General features: G+C 52.8%; 8 non-coding genes across 8 annotated transcripts; 4 read left to right on the top strand and 4 right to left on the bottom strand.

Moving 5' to 3' along the window:
• Positions 1-4340: 4340 nt before the first annotated feature.
• On the bottom strand, positions 4341-4412 carry TRNAC-GCA (transfer RNA cysteine (anticodon GCA)). The gene has a single exon. It is a non-coding gene; the product is annotated as a tRNA-Cys (tRNA).
• A 2229-nt stretch (positions 4413-6641) lies between these two features.
• Positions 6642-6714, bottom strand: TRNAT-AGU (transfer RNA threonine (anticodon AGU)). The gene has a single exon. It is a non-coding gene; the product is annotated as a tRNA-Thr (tRNA).
• Positions 6715-8852: 2138 nt separating this feature from the next.
• TRNAS-GCU (transfer RNA serine (anticodon GCU)) lies at positions 8853-8934 on the top strand. The gene has a single exon. It is a non-coding gene; the product is annotated as a tRNA-Ser (tRNA).
• Positions 8935-10135: 1201 nt separating this feature from the next.
• Positions 10136-10207, top strand: TRNAE-UUC (transfer RNA glutamic acid (anticodon UUC)). Its single transcript has one exon. It is a non-coding gene; the product is annotated as a tRNA-Glu (tRNA).
• Positions 10208-11169: 962 nt separating this feature from the next.
• Positions 11170-11243, bottom strand: TRNAI-AAU (transfer RNA isoleucine (anticodon AAU)). The gene has a single exon. It is a non-coding gene; the product is annotated as a tRNA-Ile (tRNA).
• Positions 11244-14449: 3206 nt separating this feature from the next.
• On the bottom strand, positions 14450-14523 carry TRNAT-UGU (transfer RNA threonine (anticodon UGU)). The gene has a single exon. It is a non-coding gene; the product is annotated as a tRNA-Thr (tRNA).
• Positions 14524-16080: 1557 nt separating this feature from the next.
• Positions 16081-16163, top strand: TRNAL-UAA (transfer RNA leucine (anticodon UAA)). The gene has a single exon. It is a non-coding gene; the product is annotated as a tRNA-Leu (tRNA).
• A 1887-nt stretch (positions 16164-18050) lies between these two features.
• Positions 18051-18266, top strand: LOC142821715 (small nucleolar RNA U3). The gene has a single exon (XR_012898402.2). It is a non-coding gene; the product is annotated as a small nucleolar RNA U3 (small nucleolar RNA).
• The last annotated feature ends 1431 nt before the right edge of the window (positions 18267-19697 follow it).

The raw sequence follows: 19697 nt of genomic DNA on the forward strand, positions 1-19697 counted from the left end.
CTGGGAGTGTCTCTGTGGAGATTTCCCCTTTCCCCAGGCTGCAGTGGGAGGGGCTGGGGCAGGCAGGGGTACAGGAGGAGCTGGCACTGAACTGAAGAGAGATCTGGGAGAAGCAAGAGGTAGGGCTGCAAACATCCAATGAGAATGGGATTGGAACCCATGCCTGAAGGGACTTTTTTCAAACTACCCAAAGCCAGCACTGCCAGGAACCTTTGCGCTACTCGCTGGCTGGCCCGGGACATCCAGGGCTGGAAGGTTTTGGCTTTTCACAATGTTCCCTGGGCTGTTGTACAAAGCTCAGTGCTGGTAAGAAACCCAAACAACCCCTGGCTACATCTACCCTGCAGACTTCTTGCTCAAGAACTGTGTTGTGCAAGAGTTCTTGTGCAAAACGTCTTGTGCAAGAGCACGTCCACACTGCCATGTGCTTTTTGGCAAGAATGTCGGAGGCAGTGTTCACGCTCTCTTGTGCAAGAATGCTCTGATGGCCATTTTAGCCATAGGGGTTTCTTGCACACAAAAAAACTGTTGCCCGTTCATACTACCTTCTTGTGCAAGAGCTCTTGCACAAGAGGGTTTATTCCTCATGGGGAAAGGACTAACTCTTGCCCAAGAAGCCCTCTTTTCCTACGTCTTGCTGTAAATTTAGTTGCTCAAGAACGCGCATGCAGAGTAGATGCTTCTCAAGTTTTTGCGCAAGAACGGCCATTCTTGAGCAAGAAGCCTGCAGTGTAGATGTAGCCCTGGGTGCCCAGAGATGAGCTGTCTAGTCACAGTCTGGCTCGGCGTGCGCTCTGCAATGGGAAGATGTCCATGGAGCAGGTAGATGGCAGCAGCACATGGCTCTGGTGGGCCCAGCATCCAGAGGAGCGTTTCCGATATGAGTGTTTACTGACAGTGTCCGTCTCTCGTCTGATTTCACAGTGAGCTTCCCTCACATCCCCCTGCCGCAATTCCTTGACCTTGGTTCTGACTTGGTCTAGGATGCGGGGGTAGGAGGGAGGTGGCCTTTCTTTGCTAGAACATTGGCCATTCGGCCATAAATGTCCACATTCCTCCGCATGGACTGCAGGGACTCCTCCTGGGACCACAGCTCCAAGAGGGTCTTTATCTGTGGCCCAGACCATGACATTGCCTGGCGTTTGCTGTCCCTTGCTTGATTTGATTCCCAGCCAAAGCAAGGTGGGAAGGGAACAGGCAACCTCCTGGGGGAGATCTTATTTAACCCTGAACAACAGGCACAAGTGGGTCCCACAGCCAAGGGCCCCCTCTCACCGCTTTTCGTGGGGAGCAGCTCAAACACCCTGTAGTGTGTAGTCTCAGATTGCCCCTGTCCCACCTCGCTGTTGTCATGGACCTTCTGTGAGGTCACTGCCTCCCAACCAATGAGCTGAGGTGCTGCACAAGGCCCTTGTGATGTCACTGCTGCCTTGCAGGGCTCATGTCCTGCTCCTGGCCAACCCTTTGGCATGTTTGAGCTGCTCCCCCTGTATCACTCCCACTCACGCAGGGTACGTCTACACTGCAGAAGTAACCGCTGTTTGGAACCGCTGTTTCCAATACAGCCAGCTGAAAGGGGAGAGCAGTCCTAGGTGTGGGGACACTCCTTCAGTTGTGTAGCCCTGCAATATAATCAACTGTTGATATGGAAATACAGCTCATGCTGTGCTGGGAAAGGAATCCAAGCTGTGGCTATGTAAATCCAGTTCAGCCAGTGCTATAGGCCTGATGGAGGATCGGTTGTGAGAATGGAATGTGGAGTATTGTAACTAATTTGGCTGTTGTGGGGTCACAAAACCGTTTTATCTCTAACTGTAGGAATTTTTTTTTTCAAGACAAGCTTTTTATTCTGATCAACAAATTTTCAAGTTTATTCCACTCTTCCTTGAATCCATAAGTTAGAGAAGTTTTAAGCTACAGAAGTATATTTTTCCTCTTTGAAGCCAAATATATTATAAAAAGGAAACCATGCATACAGAATGACAACTATGTCCACGTAGCTGTTCATTGTTTAATATTTGAAATCTAAATTCAAATATTAAACATCTGGAGTACAAATATAATAATGATAAATGGATACGTGATGATTGGAGAAAATTATTTCATTCTTCAAGATTCTTTTGTTTAACTTCCAAGGCTGATTTAGCAGAGTTCTTTGCAGCTCTTTGTATAAAATATGTACCAAGATGGACACCCAGAAATGAAAATCCTGCCACAAACAGCCAGTTCTTTCTAATCCAACTGGTTTTTCTCATTTCTTCCTTCGTTGGCAAGATCGCAGATGCAAACTTTCAAGGTTAATTATATCTTTTTATATATAGTACTACTATTATTTTCCTTTATTTTGGCTTTCATGTTGCATCACATATGTCACAATGCCAGGTTCTGGTACATAGTCCTCTCTTTTTGTTTGGAAAATAGAATTGGACTTGATCTTATACCACCCCCAATGTATCAGCCCAAGGCTAGTTCCCATAACAATCAAAACTTTGTAGTTCTTCCAGATGGTTTTAAGGCTCATACTGGCATCTACCTGATTAGTGGAGCGCCCACAGCTGCTCACAGTAGACAGCACATGTTTCTACTGGTGGTGCACATAACCAAATGTATTCTGCCCCTCCGCTCGCAAACCACCCAATTGTAAAATATGACACCAGTGCTTGCAGGAGAGACACTGTCATTGAAAAAAGTCTGGGATGGACGAGCCTTCCCCTTCCAGACTCAAGTGGAGTGGACTCAGGGTGTGGGGGGAAGGAGCGTGAACCAGCAGCCCACATGTCCTCCAGCCATGAGCTATGAGACGGGTTCCTTCTGCCTCTCCCTCCCCCACTACCCATTCTAAGGATAGACCTAAAACAGACTCCTTAAGGAATCTCTTTGTTATTTTGAAATATTATTCCAGTGGGGCCTGGAATCTTTTGTCCAGCCTAGGTGGGGGGCCAAGAGCTGAAATCACCAAGGAAACTGACAAAGAGCAGAAATCACTGGGTTTATCCCAGAGCCAGACCGATCCCGATCGTAGAAGCAGCAGCTGGCAGGAGCATGCAGCCAGCAGGGTGAACGATAGGGGCAAGAGCAGGTAGTTGGTGGGTGGCCAGTAGGAACAGTGGCAGGTGGCCAGCAGGGTAGCTGGTGGGAGTAGCTGGCGGCAAGCCAGTAGGAGCAGTGGCGGGTGGCCAACGGAGTGGGTGAGATGCCGCTTATGCCCACTCCCTCCAAGAGTGGGAGGTGAACTCTGAAAATCATGCCTGAGCTCTTATCTGCCCTGAGCAAGGGCAGCAACTGTGAGTGGGGTACAGAGAAAGTTTGGGCATGAGAATGGGACACGTACATTGCTGGACTTACATTGCTGGCAAAGGACATTGCTCAAGCCACTTAAGCTGAGACTTATTTGTGGGTTGGTTCTGAACCCTGCTTGTGGTATTTTCCCAGGCGAATGCCACGTTACTTCTCACCCTCTTTCATTAAGAGTTTCTTTTCTACATTCAGACTCTGTGCTGGCGAGTGGGGAAGCATCGCCTCCCCGAGGTACTCGGACGGGGGGGTGGATTTCCCAGGTTGCTGGGTGAGGGCTCAAGCCAGTTTTGTGTGAGATGAATGAAGAGAAACGGCTAGACAATGAACCCAGCCCTGGCTGCTGCCAGCACTACCTGGCAGAAGAGATACACTAGGACGGGGAGTGACCAAAGCACAGGCCTCGCTATGAGCAGGCTTAGAACTTCTTCAGGGAAACCCTATTGGATTTCTAATCCAACACCTTGACCACTTGGCCATCACAGATGTGAAGACAGCAAAGCCCCAGGGCCAGGGGAACTGGCAGATAATCCCGATGCCCAGGCCTGATGTCACCAGCCACACAAAATTCACACAGCAAACCGGGCTCGTAGAACAGGGGAAGTTTGGGGGCTCGTTGCTGGGCCGCGGGGTGAAGCATCAAACCAGCCCCCTGCTGTGGGGCCTGTGAGTGTTGCTGAATGTGTGCCCCTGGAAACGGGAAACAAAAAGTCTGGGAGCCACACAGAGACCCTGCTGGGCTGAAGTCCCAATGACTCCACTTTGTCTTTGCCTGTGGGCTTGTCTGTCTGCAGCCTGGAAACCTCCTGGCTCCTCAGACCACTGGTCTGGATGGTGCGTTACAGAAGTCAGAATAATGGAATTGCTGTGTAGACGCTCCCATTGTTATTGCAGTGTAATGGCCGTTATTCCCAAGTAACACTGCTGTGTAGATGCAGCCTCAGAGAAATGCTGAGCAAGGGATCCTGCAATGTCAGGGGGAGTCATTGAAATGAGGTCACTTCTCTAGATATATAGAGGAAGACAAGTCAGGAGGAAATTTTCTAAGGGGGCACTTGGATTTGAACCAAGGACCACTCGATCTGCAGTCAAACACTCTACCACTGAGCTACACCCCCACAGAAATTGTCATCTGCAGCCAATGTTGGGAACTGGACAAGGAACAAGAGACAAGAGGCTTTTGTGTAACTCACATCCCAGGTGCCACCCTTGGGCTTGGTCTCCACACTGAGCAGGCGGGTGGCAGGGGTCTGATGCTGTCACAGCTGCAAGGCAAGTCACCCACCTGGCCCCTGAGCTCCATGTGGGCAGCAGCCAGACCGTGTGAGTGGAACAGAGGCTCATGGGGGGCGGGGATTTGTATATTTTAGGAAGGGTCCTGAGTCCTGGCTCCCAGCCACGCACCTTGGCAGAAAGACCAGCAGCCCCTGCACAACGCGCATTGCGGGAATAAGAGTTGGGGTGGCAGGAAAGGGGCTGGCCCCTCAGCACCAGCGAGCAGGTGGGAGAAGATGGGAGTGAATCCTGCTACCTCTCATGCGCAAAGGCAGCACTTTTCCAATGCAGCTAATTCTGCCCCACCTGCAACCTGCCTCCAGTGCTTCTGCCACTGTCTGGCCCAGGTGGGCTGGTGTCCAGCAGCTCTCTGCCCCAACGTGGCTGGCTTTTGGGGAGAGCAAGTAGGAAGTGGGGACCAGGGCTGGGGGGGGGGGGGGCTACTGGAGCCACTTAGCCCCCTGGCTGGCAAAAAGAAAAATTGGAAATTTCTCCCCTCATTGGAGAATGTGGGTATTGATCCCACTACTTCTCACATGCAAAGCAAGTGCTCTACCACTTGAGCTAATTCCCCTGCTTCATGTACAATGGTCTTCTTGGAGGCACTTCCCTTCTCCACAGAGACGTCGGCCTTCTAGGTCAGCTAGTCCTGGGAAAGGAGAAGGCTCCAAAAAGGCCTCAAGGGCAGATCTTAAGGAGACTCCCTGCAGCAAAGCCATGGAGGGGAGGGGGAGGGACTCTGAGATGGCCCCTGCCCTGCAGCCTGTCCCACCTGGCCATTGTCATGGACTCTCTGTGAGGTCATCACCTCCCAACCTCCTTTAGCCAATAAGCTGAGGGGCTGCAAAAAGCCCTTGTGATGTCACTGCCACACCCACCCCTGCCCTCCAGGGCTAATGTCCTGCCCCAGGCAGCCCCTTTGCCTGGCTGAGCTGCTCCCAGGGGTGAAAGTGACACATTTCTCACAGGGCCTGTTCTATTGGGCACCACCCCTTGGGCTGGGCAGGAGGAAGGGGGAGGCTCAAGGCAGGAAGCTGGGGGAGGGGTTGTGATAGGACAGTACCTGTAAGAAATTAAAATGTGGAGTGTGGGAGGCTCAAGGCAGGGATTTGTGGGGGGGGGGGGGGGCTCAGGGCAGGGGTGAGGATGTGGAAGGGTAGAGAAGTCAGGGCACAGGATCTGGGATATGGGGGAGGCTTGGGGCTGGGACTGTGTGTGTGTGTCGAGGGGATCCCTCTGCTCTGTGCTCCCTGAGGCCCTTTAACACACATGGACTGACCTGGGTGCAGGCCAATGAGGGGGGTTTCAGTGAAGCTACATGTAAATGGATCCCTCTAGCAATCCCTGCCAGCCACACGCACAGGGGGAGGGACTTTAGCCAAGGAAGCAGAAGCAGCCACTCTGAGGGAGGTTTAGAAGCAAAGATGGGCTGCTGCCAGGATGGATGAGGGGATGTCACAGGGCACGAGCATGATAAGGGGAGCAGAGAGGGCCCTGCTGCACCGAGAGACATGCCAAAGCCTGGGATTGAGCCAGGGACCTTTAAATGTTTCATCTAAGGCTCCGCACACTGAGCTGCCAACAAACCCGTCTGGCTCATTATTAACTGTCCAGGATGTTTGGCAGCCGTGTCACAGCCTGAGTGTTGCTCAGCACTAGTAGGAGACAGGGAGGGACAAAATGGTCCTTTCAGAACAACCCCCAGCCCTAACCCCAAGGACCAGCCCTTCCCTCCATCCTTACTGGGGTCTGCTGGGAATTGCCTGGCTGCCAGCCCACCCCAGTGTCAGCCTAAGGATTGACTGGTCTGTAAAAGCTGCATCCTGGAAATTAGGAAGCAGCTAAAGTGACTCTGGTGGGACTTGAACCCACAATCTTTGAATGTCTAGCTGGACTTACATTAACCACTACAGCTTAGAAGTCCAACATGCTTTCCATTGCACCTCAGAGCCTGATGGGCTGGTGAGTTGGATATCTCCACTCTCTGCTTTGCCACTGGGGGGTCTGTCTCTTTTGGGAGCGAAGGTAAGAAGAGGGAAGGGGCCACTGAAATTAAAGGATAGAGCTGTAATTGGAGAATGTGGGCATTGATCCCACTGCCTCTTGCATACTAAGCAAGTGCTCTACCACTTGAGCTAATTCCCCTGCCTGCGAAAGGCTTTGCTGCCTCACCCACCTTGTTCCAGAGCCCACAACATTCCTGCAAGTGCTACTTGTGAGACTCACACCTGTGGGCCGGCTAGCTCGGAGGTTTAGGGGACGAGGTGCTCATATCACACTGACGCGTCTTAAGAGCAAGCCCCTTATTTCAAGCTATAACAGGCTCGCTATTCTGACGTCCCTGCATGCGGATTTATTTCGAAGTGCTGTGTAGCCAGCCCCAAATTACAAAATAAGCTATTTCAAAATACAGGCAGTCCCCGAACGGGGCCCTTCCTCTCCCTGGTCTCCAGCAGACCAGGGAGAGGAAGCAAAGCGGCGGAACACGCGGCCAGCTGACAGCCCAGACGCACCGTGGCTATCCTGCTGCCCTCGGGCTCCGTGGCTTTGCTCTGCTCTGCTCTCCCTCCCCCTGGTCTGCAGACCAGGAGGAGGGGGAGCAGAGCAGAGCAGAGCAAAGCCGCGGAGCACGCGGCCAGCTGACAGCCCAGATGCCTCTGGGCTGTCAGCTGGCCGCGTGTTCCGCGGCTTTGCTCTGCTCTGCTCCCCCTCCCCCCCGTCTGCAGACCAGGGGGACGGGGAGCAGAGCAGAGCAAAGCCGCGGAGCCCGAGGGCAGCAGGATAGCCACGGCGCATCTGGGCTGTCCTGCTGCCCCCGTGCTCCGCGGCTTTGCTCCAGACGCCTGTGGTACAGCAGCTGGGGTGCTGCCAGTTGGTCCCGTAGCGCCGCTCTGGGCGCCACTGGACCAACCCAGCAGCACCCCAGCTGCTCTGCCCCAGGTGTCCCCAAGTCAGCAGCTGCTGAAAATGACCAGTGGCTGACTACAGGAAGCCCCTGCTCCGGGCTTCCTGGAATCAGCCGCTGATCAGTTTCAGCAGCAGCTGACTTGGGGATGCCTGGGGTTCTTACGTTGAATCTGTATGTAAGTCAGAACTGGCGTCCAGATTCAGCCACTGTTGAAACTGATCAGTTTCAGCAGCAGCTGAATCTGGACGCCAGTTCCGACTTACATACAGATTCAACTTAAGAACAAACCTACAGTCCCTATCTTGTACGTAACCCGGGGATTGCCTGTAGGCGCATTGATTATTTTGAACTATGGGACGCACCCCTAGTGAGTTAGAGCTGAACTCTGCCCCCAGCTCCCTGCTCCACCCATCCACCTACCTACTGACTCCCTCGCTGCCATGGGGCTGTTTGCATTGGCCTCTTCTCTCTGTAGCCAGGCTTCAGCCAGGATTGAGACTCAGGCAGGAGAATGTGACCCGGCTCCCTGCACCTGGGCCCTGCATTTCTCATCCCTTCAGAGACACTTGCTAGTGGAGGAATAAATCACAGTCACATGAGTGTAGATTATGAAACTTTGTAGCTGTTGTTGCCTTGGAAACTCCCCACAGACCTTCCCCTGGGGTCCCGGGCAGCCGCTCACACTGCACAGCTCACTTCGAGGTGAGGGTGCTGTGTAGACGTGCCCATCCTGTTGAGGGCCAGCCTGCTGAGGGGAGGCTCTGGCCACTTCATTTCCTCGTGTCTCTCAGGCTGTGTTTACACTGCAGGGCTACGTCTACACTGCAGGCTTTTTGTGCAAGAGCAACTGCTCTTGTGTAAAATCTTGCAGAGCGTCTACACTGAAGGCACATTTTTGCGCAAGTAAATTTATAGTGCAGCATCAGACAACAGGGCTTCTTGCACAGAAGTTATTGCTCTCCCCACGAGTAATAAGCCCTCTTGTGCAAGAACTCGTCCACAAGGAGGCAGTGTGGACGGGCAACAGGGGTTTCTTGCTCAAGAAAGCCGTATATCTAAAATGCCCGTCAGAGCTTTCCTGCGCAGGAGAACGTCCACACTGCCATGGCTGCTTTTACAGAAAAGCACTTCTCTTGTGCAACAGCACATGGCAGTGTGGACACACTGTTGGGCAAGACCTTTTGCACAAAACAGGGTAGATGTAGCCAGGGGTGTTTGGGTTTGTTACGAGCACTGAGCTTTGTACAACAGCCCAGGGAACATTGTGAAAAGCCAAAACCTTCCCGCCCTGGGAGTCCTTGGCCAGTCAGCAAGTGGCAGAAAGGTTCCCTGAAGTGCTGACTTCAGGTGATTTGAAGCAAATTGTAACAGCTCAGATGAGGTGGCCGAGTGGTTAAGGCGATGGACTGCTAATCCATTGTGCTATGCACGCATGGGTTCAAATCCCATTCTCATCGGGTATTTGCAGCCCTTCCTCTTGCCTCTCTCAGAGATTCAGTGCCAGCCTCTCCTGCAACCCTGCCTGCCCCACAGGGAAAATCTCCACAGAGACACTCCCAGCTGGAACCCTCAATCCCTTCTGCCCTCAAGGGGAAACCTCACAAAGGAGGCTCCAGGCAGCCAGGCCATGGGGGTCTCTGAGATGTCCCACCTGGCTGTTGCCATGGTCCCTCTATGAGGTCACTGCCTCCCAGCCAATGAGCTGAGGTGCTGCAAAAGTTTCTTGTGATGTCACTGCTGCCTTGCAGGCTCATGTCCTGCCCCTGGCCAGCCCCTTGGCATGTGTGAGCTGCTCTCCCTGCCCCCGTCACTCAGGGCTGGTTCTGGGGCTCAAGCAGGGAACATCAGAGCCTGCTCAGGGGGCCACGTTGCTAGGCCAGGGACCCTCCTGTGGGGCTGTGAGTGTTGCTGTCCCTGCTGTACAGACAGGGCCATAGAGCCTTAGGAGGCTGCAGCAGTGGGAGACACTTCCCTGGTTTCGGGAGGGAGACGAGATGTCAAGTCCCATGACTTGGAGCCAGCTACAGATACCCATGGAAAGCTGATTTGCAGAGGGGTGTGATCAGCCCTTCCTGTGTATCTGGCTTCTTCAAAGGGGCTTAATCAGGAGCTAAAGTTGAAGAAGGGACAGTTAGAAGGTGAATTTCTGTCTCTGGCACTGTCCCACCTGACAAAGAATTTACATTCCTCTGCTTTCTGAGACAGTTGGCAAGGATGCTCCACAGTGGCTCTCTCTCTCTCTCTCTCCCTCTCTGCAGAAGCTGTTCAGACCCCTCACTAGCCAATGCTGGTGTTAGGTGCAGTTCTGAGTACGAAAACCCCAGATGTACAAAGTCAGAATGAAGGGGATGCATTTTGCTCTAGAAGTGACAGCCGGAGGGAGGTGGCTGTAGCAGAGCAGGGTCTGTCTGGAGACAAAGAGGAGCATGAGGATGAGAAGGCCCATGAGAGGCAGAGACTCCAGAGCGGGGGGGGGGGAGGGGCTAGTTATTTGGTCTGGCAAACTGGCATGGCCCAGTCTGGCTGCTTTGATGTTCTATTTGGCTGTTCTTGTCCCCTCTGGGCAAGGGAGAATGGACCCTCCCCCCCATCCTGAAGTGGACATTAAATGGCCTGTGAAAGGCTAGTGTAGGTGAGCAAGGAGACAGGCTTTATGTGTCCCTGATGGTCTAGTGGTTAGGATCCAGCACTTTCACTGTTGTGGCCTGGGTTCAATTCCCAGTCAGGGAAGCCCCCAGCAATTTTTACCAAACAACTCCATAGTCAACTTTCATGGCCTTAGTCAACTTTCTTGCCACATGTTACAGCAGCTGTGACCCAAGAGGTTAACTCAGGCTCCTTTCCCACCTCTCCCTCACTGCTAAAAAAAGGGTCTAATGGTGCCAGCAGCCTTTCAGAACATCCCCCAGCCCTTCCCTCCCCCTTGGCTGGGCACTGCCTGGACTCAGGCCTCCCCAGTGCCAGCCTAAGGGCTCTGGAGCGGACAGGGCAGCTCCAGGGGCAGAGTCCTTTTTTCTGCAGTAGTGCAAACCCAGCCTCTTGGTTCCAACTAACGATACTCCTCATTTTTTGCCCTCTGTGTCTCCCCCCCAACACCCCCGCCCCCCCGCTGGTAACACAAACAGGACTTTTCCCTGTTGAAAGAACAAACTCTCTGGTTTTTATGTGGGGAATGTAGAACTGGGGAGGGGCTGGGGAAAGACCCTGGGAGGGGGAGGAGGCTGGGAGGAAGGGCTAAGGCTGGCACCTTCCTCTGGTGGTCCCACTGCCTCATGTCAGGGGCCTCAGCAGCGCTGGGGGGTGGCTCCAGGGGGAGAAGCTAGTTCAGGGGAACTTGAGCTGCTGGGCCACTGAAGAAGGCCCCCAGCAGCAGCCTCTGTGCAGGGCTCACACGCTCCAGGCCTCCCAGTCATATTGAGTCTCCCCGTGTGGCTTGGGCTCCAGAGCCTGCCCCCCACCTGGTGCCTTGAGGTAGCCACTGCAGCAGCAGGAATTTGGGCATCAGTTCCCCTGCTTTTGGGGACAGGAAGCCAGGCCAAGGCCCTTTTAGCCACTGGGGCTGTGCAGGGTGGAGCCTCCCCCTACCAGATCTCTGCCCTGCTTCCTGCACAGCTCACATTTTTGCTTGTTTCTGTTTCCCTGTCCATAGCAGGCAGCTAAAGGAAGGGAAGTCACCAAACCAACCTCCCCTGTGGCCAGCATGGGGCTTGAACCCATCACCTTGGCGTTATTAGCACCACACTCTAACCAACTGAGCTAGCCGGCCTATGAAAGTGCAGTTCACCAGTGGCCCTTTCAAGAAAGGCACCTCCGGCAGCTGCAGGGATGTCTCTGAAGCTTCCAATGGCTCTTCTCTGACAGGGTCACTAGCGACTCACTGTGACATGGGCTCACTAGTCCAGCTGGTTTGAGGTTTGGTCAAGGTGGCTGGTGGCCGGCAGACCCAGGGCAAAGAGGTAGCCAGAATCTCCTGCTGCCAGCACCTTTCCTCCGAGCTTCTTCCCTGTCAGCAGCAGCCTCAGCCCCTTTTGGCCACTGTGAAGAGAGGCAGGAATGGGTCCAAGTAGCAAGTCAGGCTGAGAGGGGCAGGCAAAGCTCATCTTGTCTTGCAGGGCCACTGGCAACAGCTTCTCTCTTGTGCGCTGCTGCTGAGGAGAAAAACACCCTGAGAGGGACCAGAAAGACCCATTTAAAAGATTGTTTAGAGGGGGGGGGGCACCTGCTAGTGCCAGGCGGGCAAGAGTCAGAGCCTGGCAGCTCCTGGGGACCACACAAGAGACCAGAAGGGTAAGCAGCAAGCTCCAGGCAGGTTAAGTTTTAGGGCCCAGCCCATCTCAGCCAGGCAGATCACAGCATCAGACTGAGCTCCAGGGGGCATCGGACACAAAACTCTCTCTCTGGGGAGCTTGTAGATAAGGAGCCCAAAGCTCATAAAGCAGGAGGGTTTTGCAGCAACCAACCCAGCCCCAGCAAGTCCCACTGAGATTTGAACTCAGCTCACAGGATTCAGAGTCTGAGCGCTGCCCCTTACAACATGGGACCTTCATGAGCCAGCAGTGACTCAATTACACTGAACTGGAGCCTCAGCTCATGCCCACTGGGACCAGCTTTGCTTGTTTCCTTCCACCCAGAGCCCCCTTCTCCTCCTGGGCTGCAAGGAGCCTCCCTGGGACGCCCTGAGACAGGCACAGGGCTCTGCCTCCCCATAACCAGCCCCACCCCACCCAACCGGCTTTGGAAGAACAAAGGGAGGGGGGCCTAGGTACACTGCTCCCTTCTTACACACTTCAAAAAGTCCATTTGTACACAGGCCAAGACTGTGTGGCCTAAAAGATAAAGCATCTGACTTTGGGTTGGAAGACTACAGGGTTTGAGTCCCTTTGCAGTTGTGTTGACTGTGCTTGTGGGTTCTGGTATCTCGTGCTTGGAAAGGTTCTTTGTAACGATATGTATCCATTGGAAGGCCTCTAGCTATTCAGCAAATCTAACCTTTACCATTCTGCAGAGAGGCAGCAATTAACTGTAAAGCCTGGGCTCACATTCCATCCAAATAGCATTTCAATAGGGTCACACTAGGCTGTGATAAGGGGCTTGGATCCTAAGGACACCCACTGTCACCAAGTAAGAAACAGATCTCAGGATGGGTAGAGAAAACTTAGTTAACAGCATTTTGTCTGGCAAAAAACTGCTTATCAGTGTTTGTGCAATTGGCATTCTATGATTAATGTCCTCACTTTCCTATTGTTTGTCTGTGTGATCGCTGTCTGCATTGTAACTGTTTCTCTCTGATGTATCATTAATGTTGCTGGGGGGAAATCAACAAAGGTGGTGCAGTATGATTGGTTAGGTAAATCATAATAGTATGTTAGCTTTGGTTAGTAACATTAAACTAAAATAATTGGTTAAGCAGGACTCAATTTTCACTCTATAAACTGGGGTCCAAGAAGGAGACCAGGGAGAAGAAGGAAAAGGGGAAACGAGAAGAGGAAGAAGGAGGAAAAGGGAAAGGAAGGGAGAAGACCAAGAAGGAGGAGAGAAGCCCTGGAAGCAGAACTCACCTCCAAGGCAGCCTCAGACCAGAGCAGCCAGGACCCCTCTGTATGATTGTTGAAATGGTTTGCTGTGTGAATTCTGTCAGGTGATGTCAGGCCTGGACACTGAAATTATGTACCAGTTTCCCTGAGCTGTGAAGTCTCAGAGCTGTGATGGACAAGTGGTTAAGATGTTAGACTAAAAATCCAATAGGGTTCCCCTGTGCAGGTTCAAATCCTGCTCACAGAGAGGCCTGTATTTTGGTTGCACCCCTTCCTAGGCCAACAAGGTACCCAAACTCTGAGACCCCGGAGAAGAACCTGCCAGTCCCATCAGAAGGGACACCTGGGCTATGTCTACGCTCACAGCTTCTTCCATGAGTAATATGCAAATGAAGCTAAGTTTGGAATATTACTGAGCCTCATTTGCATAGCTAATGAGCCACCATTTTTTTCAGAAGAGACTCTTGCACCAGAAGGAGCGTCTACACTGCCCCTTCTTGCGCAAGAAAAACCCTCCTGTGCACTGCGATTACACCTATTACTTTTCACTAAACACAATTATCAGACTACCTTCCATTGTGCACACAACATACCTGGGGCTCTAATTACTGGCCACCTGCCTTTCACACAGATCATTGATCCTTGTGACTTTCAGGTACATTCACATGGCAGCTGTTTGAACATAATGTGCTTCTATTGCATGATCAGCACCAGAGTCTCCGGTTGTGTCTACACTGTGAGTTTTCTCAGCAGAAGATGTGCTAATGAGCAGGGCTTGCCAAGCAGCAGGGAGCTCTGCTGGCCAGCCACGCGGTTTCGCATGGTTCTGCGCTCTGCGCACACGCAGATCGTTCTGCACATGTGCAGATCGCTCTGCTCCAGCTCTTCCGGGATGTAATTACTTACATCCATGGGCGAGTAGATTACATTATTTGCTGAGCCCTGCTAATGAGGGTCTCATTTACATGAGTCATGATCTCATTTGCATATTTTCTGACAAACTGGTTTTGTGCTAGGGTTGTTGTGCAAAAAACAAGCAGCATGGAAGTTTTCTGTTTGTGCAAAACCCCCTTTTTCTGCAAGATCAGGATACCTCTTTATTGGGAGCATAAGAATCTTGTGGAAAAAGGGAAATTTGTGCAAAAAAAATGTTCACACTGCTTGTTTTTGCACAGCAATCCCATTGGCTGAAAATATGCAAATGAGATTGTGACTCATGCAATTGAGTCCCTCATTAACATATTTTTTACAGAGAAAACTTCTAGTGTAGCTGTAGTCTCTATGAGCCTCACTAAATCAAACCCCTAGGGCACCTCCTGCTCTTTGCTACTATCCTACTCCCACTGTGAGGGCACCACCAAGCTCAACTGAAGGTAAAACCAACTCCAGATACATGTTGAAGAATGGTGGGAAGAAAAGACCCATTGACCTGGTAACAAGGCACCACTGGGAGTTGAACCCAGGATCTCCTGCTTACAAGGCAGGTGCTTTAGCCAACTAAGCCATGGTGCCCTGCTTGGAAGCAGCCCTCAAACTGTTCTACTTTATGATTCCAGACACCCCCTTCCCATTCCAAAGTGCAGCCGTTCCCCATTCCCCTCCAGCTCTTGCTCTTGCCATGACTCAAGGTCTGCGCAGCCCAAGACATTAGATTGGCAGCTGGTACCCAAAACCTTTCTGTCAATTGTAGCACCAGGCCCCAAAGGGACAGACCCAAGGCAGCCGCCTGGTCCTAAGGCCGGGCCTGCAGCCAGGGGGAGGGAGAAGAATCTCTCCTTTCAGCTGGAGTTGAATCAGCCACCTAAGGACACTTGCCCAGCACCCGCTACAGGCCTCTGCTCTGCCAGCTGAGCTATGGAAGGTGCCTGGGGCAGGCTGCTTTGCCTATGTTGGCCCTCTCATGAGTGCCAGGGCAAGAGCCCCCCGAATGGGAGGGGCAGAGGAACCCAGCAGCACAGGGGTGTCACTGGCGCTTCACCCGCAGAAGGACCCTTGAGTGATCCCAGCAGAAACGCCGCGTCTCGCTCCCTGCAGCTCCCCTTGCTGCCCTGGCAGGCGCTGCCCCTTCTCCCACTGGCCTGGGCCTGACCTCCCTCCCCCGCCCGGCACCACAGAAAGCCCCTTGGCGTGAGCCTGGGCAAGCTTAGGCCCTGGGCTCTGGGGCCAGCCCCGTTGTGTGTCAGAGCCCCCTGGCCACAATGCTACTCCAGGGGGCCTGGTTCCAGGGCCTCCTAATCCCAGGGACTGGGGGGCTGGAGGCCTTTGCCCTGGAGCCTCAGAGCTCCCTCAGTGCCACCTTCCAGGAGGGGGAATCTCCCGCAGGGCCGGTGCGATGTAGGAACCTCTCCCAGGGCAGTGCCCCAGCCCAGTCCCTGCCCCTTGCGGGGGCAGGTAAGAGAGACGCCCTCCCCTTCCCCAGAGAGCAGCCCCCCAGGGCTATAGGAGGCGGATCTGGCCCAGGGCTGCTCCCAGCAGAGGTGGCTTTGATCCCAGCCTGGGTCCAGGGAAACTGCTCCCAGCTCCCAGCATGTGCGAGGTTGGGGGAGTGAGCAGATCAGCATTTGCAGATATTTACACTTATTTGCATAATGCGGATGCAGATATGCAGGGCTCGGCACTTAGGGCAATCTGCCCGCCCGTGGTGAGTAGATTTTAGCCCGGTGCGGCGCTCAGTGCAGTCTGTGCATGCACAGTGATATGTAAATAAAATGTTACTGGTCTGGCAAAAGTTTGTGAATGGGTTTGTCTGTCCATGGTATAAACACAAAGGCTGGAAACACTGGCCTGATCCCTGGGGGCTTGCCGAATGCAAGGCAGGGAAAACACTGGGTGAAGGGAGGGGGCATATTTTCCCCACCAGGCCTTTGTTCCTCGGAATCCCTGGGGACGTTGGGTTTTGTCTCATTTTTCTTCCCTTTTCCCTGCTTCCCTCTTTGCTGTGAGGAGGGGGCAGCTCTCGCCCTCGCGGTGGGAAACCCTGGTACAGGGATGGGATGGGCACATGCTCTGAGAGGGAGTCCCTGGGCTGTTTGGGGAGAAAAGTTTCTCATGTCTGTTTTCCTCCACACCACCAGGATGGCCGAGTGGTTAAGGCGTTGGACTTAAGATCCCATAGACGTTTGTCTGCGTGGGTTCAAACCCCACTCATGCTAACTTCCCTTCTTTGGAGAGACATTGATCAGGATGGTGTTTAATCCTGCTGTGAGGCAGGGGACTGGATTTTGTCTCTGAAGGTCCCTTGGGCTATATCTGCACTGGTGGGTTCTTGTGCAAGAACACATCCATGCTGGTGTGTGTGAGCTGTGCTTCTGTGCAAGAGCATCCATGGCAATGTGGACGCTCTCTTGTGCAAGAAGCCCTTTCTTACCACACTTTACTATAAAACTTCTTGCACAAGAGCGAGTGGGCAGTGTGGCCCTTCTTGCGCAATAACCCACCAGTGTAGACACAGCCTTCCAGTTCTAGTCCCAGTTCTGATTGGCTGAGCAGGGGCCAGTCACAGGGGGGAGACTCAGGACTTTGTTAAAGCGACGAGGAGTCCTGTGGCACCTTATAGACTACCTGAAGTGTAGGAGCATAAGCTTTCGTGAGCAAAGACCCACTTCTTCAGATGCATCTGACGAAGTGGGTCTTTGCCCACGAAAGCTTATGCTCCTACACTTCAGGTAGTCTATAAGGTGCCACAGGACTCTTTGTCGCTTTTGCAGATTCAGACTAACACGGCTACCCCTCTGATACTTGATTCAGGACTTTGTTGTTCTCCTTAAGTCCCAGCAAATGAGCCAGAACCAATCGACTGCTGGGGGAATTGTTCTGCTTCTCACCAGTGGTTGTCTCTGAGCAGCTCCTGAGTCTCTCTGTGTCCCGATGCTTCTAACCCACTGGCTGAGCCATCCCTAGGCTGGGCTGTGGGGCTGTAGCTCCTTTGAGGCACTTTATTCTGATCCGTCAGGGTGTGAAACTCCAGACTGAGGGGGAGTTTCAGCATCAGGCTTCTGGGTCCTTTTCTTCAGTCCCCACCCCACTCAGTAACCCACCCCCAGCCTCTTCCAGCACAGCCTGCCCCACCTTCCCCTATAGGGCTTACACAGGGGCCTCTGTCCCAGGGGGAATGGGGAGCCCCTGCCCCCGGCACCCACCCACCCTGCTGCTGCTCCCACAAGAGCAGAGGATTCACCCGACACAAGTAAGTGCCTCTGTCCCCCCTGACCCCTGCTGCTGGTTTTCCCTCCAATGTAGCTTGCTGGCCTAGGTAAGGTCACATGAGACTGCTCATATCACCCCTCACCTCTCCCCCGCCAGCATGGAGCCCTGGGCAGCCGCCCTGGTCATTCAGGTCTCAGGCTGGCAGGGCCTGCAGGGATACTGGGTTTGAATGACAAGGTGTTGGAGCAGCTATTAAAAGGCTTCTTCCTTGGCAGGGGCTTTGTGCTTGTGGATTGGCTATTTCTTGGATGACTTGGTTCTTGCACATGCAGCTGGGCTTTAGCAAATCAGAATGACGCAAGTCATGAGTAACCCAGCGCCTCTGGACATGGGAGTGGAGTAAAAAGTACAATATTGTCTAAACAAAATAAAATAACTTGAATAAAAATCAGAGTGTAACTAAAATAAATGACTTGAGTAAAGTACAAATACCCAAAAAAGGTCTTGAGCAGTGTGATCAAGTATTTCTACTTAGTTATTTTCTACCTCTGCCCGGCAGGCAGGGGTTCCTGGCCCCTTGCTGGTCTGTGGACTGGCAGTTTGTTACCACTGACTTAGAGAAGCCCCAGGAACTGCAGTTTCAGGAAGAAACAGCAGGAGATTTTGATTGGCTGCCAGGTGCTCCACATGCTAATCAGGAGGCGTGTTTCTGTAAATAGGGACATGGAGCATATTCTAATATACAGATTTCTAAACCTGGTGGAGTGTGTTTGAATGGGACAAGCATTTTGCTGAGATTATTTCTGTTTCACACAGATGTTGTGTGAAAACATTCCTCATGAGGAGAAAGTGAATGCACATGAATGTGGGTGTGTAGCGAGCAGGCTGCTGTTAAGACTGTGCTTTCAGGGATCATTTCTATAGTTGGTAACTAGAGAAATACAGCTGAAAGTGGTTGGTCTTGCTAGCCATGAGGATGAGTGATAGTGTTCTCTTCTGAGCATGAAGCAAGCAGACAGTGTTGTTTTAACATAATTGCTGTCTGCTGTTGATGATTGTTCCTTCTTTCCTGTTGGGAAGCTAGAGGAAGAGAGCACAGGCTGAGTGGTTGGCTACTGTTAAAATGTTTAAAATTAGTTTTCAAGTAGAAAGGAGCAGGGATTTCACTTTATAATCCTGTCCTGGCTTTTCTTGAATTCCTGGTTTTACATGTGCTATCCTGATCCTGATGTCTTCATGTTGTTCTCTCACCAGCTTTTGGGTCTTTTTCCCTGTGCTTTTCACACTCAACTTAGCCAGCCTCTTAGATCTGCTTCATACCTTGTCCCTCATTTGTTCCCTAGTGGCCCTGGGGGAGACAGATACTAGCCACAGCCAGGTGTTAATTATGCCTTGGGTTAGTGTCTTTCTCCCATAACTTGTAGCTAAGATATTTGTTAGTAACTGGCAGAGGCCGTGGGGGCTCACCCCCGAACAGGCGCCCACAGACTCAATATTGGTGCACAAGATGAAACTCACCCTGCTCCTGGAACAGAAACACTGATGAGCAGTGAGGCCCCTCCCTGGCAGCACCGAGCAGTGAGAGCTGAGTGAAGGGGGAGGCAGGACCAGGGGAAGGAGGCTCCATGACTGTGTCAGAGGGAGGCTCTGCCCTGGCCAGTGGGGAATCGTTGCCTCTCCGAGGGGCCCAGGCCTGGTGGGTCATTTCCCCAGGTTACTGAGTGGGGGCTGGAGCCAGTTCTGGGTTGTCTCCTTCAACAACCAAACTGAACCAATGGATCTTGTGCCGACCTGACTGTGCTGGGCTAGTGCTGTGTGTGCCACAGAGCTTCCTGCAGGGCTGCCCACACATCAGTGGGGAGGGGCAGTTTGAGTCACCCATCTCTGCCCCTTCTGAAAATGGCAGGTGCTGTCTTAGCAGTGAGGGAGAGGTGGGAAGGAGCCTGAAGTAACCTCTTGGGTCACAGCTGCTGTAACGTGTGATAGTGAAATAAAAGGTTAGGCAGTTGTCCAGAGGGTAAATTGACCAGGGATCTGTGGCTGGTTTCTTGGAACCAGACAGGACTTGTTCGGGGTAGGTGGGATTGGGTGCTAGGACCCCCCACTTGTGTATGAGGCCCGGGGCCATCTGGGGCATGGTTATTGCTGAGGTGTCGGAGGGGTTTTGCTCGTGAGGCTTCAGGCAGGCAGCTGAAGCACTCTGAGACTGGTTTGTGGCCTGTTTGGAGAGGTCACCAGTCTGGGGGCTGTAAGGAGCCCCAGATTTGAGCAATTCGCCCTGAACGGACGCCCTCAGCTGTGCCCAGATACGGCCCGGTCCGTCACAGGGGACCATTCTCCCTTGTCCAGAGAGACAAGAACAGCCAAACAGAACATCAAAGCAGTCAGACTGGGCCATGCCAGTTGTCCAACTAGCCCAGAATCCTGTCTCAGGACAGCAGACAATTTCAATCCTCAGGACAGACAGTTATTAAGTGATCCTTCCCATCTCCCATTCCCAGCTTCTGGAATGCACCAGCTAGGGACACCTGCCCTGTCCA

This window comes from Pelodiscus sinensis, chromosome 19 (assembly GCF_052426305.1).
Source record: "Pelodiscus sinensis isolate ZL-2025 chromosome 19, ASM5242630v1, whole genome shotgun sequence".
Lineage (NCBI taxonomy): Eukaryota > Metazoa > Chordata > Testudines > Trionychidae > Pelodiscus > Pelodiscus sinensis.